At 40.2% G+C, this 714-nt stretch overlaps 1 protein-coding gene across 2 annotated transcripts in view; it reads right to left on the bottom strand.

The window, feature by feature from the left end:
• The window catches only part of RALYL (RALY RNA binding protein-like), a 429,417-nt gene extending 429,252 nt beyond the window's left edge, over nucleotides 1-165 (bottom strand). The window contains exon 1 of one of the 2 annotated variants that reach the window (XM_014965562.1): nucleotides 56-165. The gene's annotated coding sequence lies outside the window, so the exon portion shown is untranslated. The remainder of the gene's footprint in view (nucleotides 1-55) is intronic. The other variant, XM_014965563.1, reaches the window with a different exon arrangement.
• Between the last annotated feature and the right edge of the window lie 549 nt (nucleotides 166-714).

Here is a 714-nt window from a genome sequence, read left to right as displayed (position 1 = left end):
AAAAAAAAAAAAAAAAAAAAAAGGAGGACAAGAATGTCAGCGGAAAGGTACTCACCGAGCGGGAGTAAAAGGGAGGAATAAAAATGAGAGTTACTATAAAATACAGTATGGCGGTGGAAGAAGGAATGAGGAGCTTTTTTTTTTTTTTTTTTTTTTTTTTTTTTTAAGCAAGAGAAAAACATTTGAGATTTCCAGGCAGAATATCACCTGCTTTTTGTTCCTGTGAGGTTCAAGGACTTTCAGAACAATTCTAAAATCCAAACTGATTACATCACATCTCATTCTGAAAGGACAGAGTTGTTGGAACAGGAGAGATGCACAGTTTTGAAATACACCCAGTTCAGTCAAACCTAAAAAAGGTCCCTATAGACCATTTGAGACTGCAATGACATAAAAATTGTTCTAGATTGCACTGAGATTTACCAAATTAACTTCATTATTTTTCTTTTGCTTATGTAAAATCAAATATAATTCAAGCAGAAGATTAAGGAAAAGGCAAAATTAATTCCAGATCAGGTACATCTTCACTCACTAAGTTTTTTTTTTTTTTTTTTTTTTTTTTTTTCCCTTTCCTCTCCCTTTCCTCTCTCTCTCTCTCCTCTCTCTAGTCTCTGCCTCCGGCAACCGCCACGTGACGCTCCGCCGGGCGCGGACTCGCAGCCGGGAGGGCGCAACGGCGGCGGGTGCGATCCCAGCCCCGGCCCCCGGCCCCGC

The sequence above is a fragment of the Calidris pugnax genome, unplaced genomic scaffold, assembly GCF_001431845.1.
Source record: "Calidris pugnax isolate Ruff unplaced genomic scaffold, ASM143184v1 scaffold41, whole genome shotgun sequence".
Classification (NCBI taxonomy): Eukaryota; Metazoa; Chordata; class Aves; order Charadriiformes; family Scolopacidae; genus Calidris; species Calidris pugnax.
This window is presented reverse-complemented; position numbering and strand designations above follow the sequence as displayed.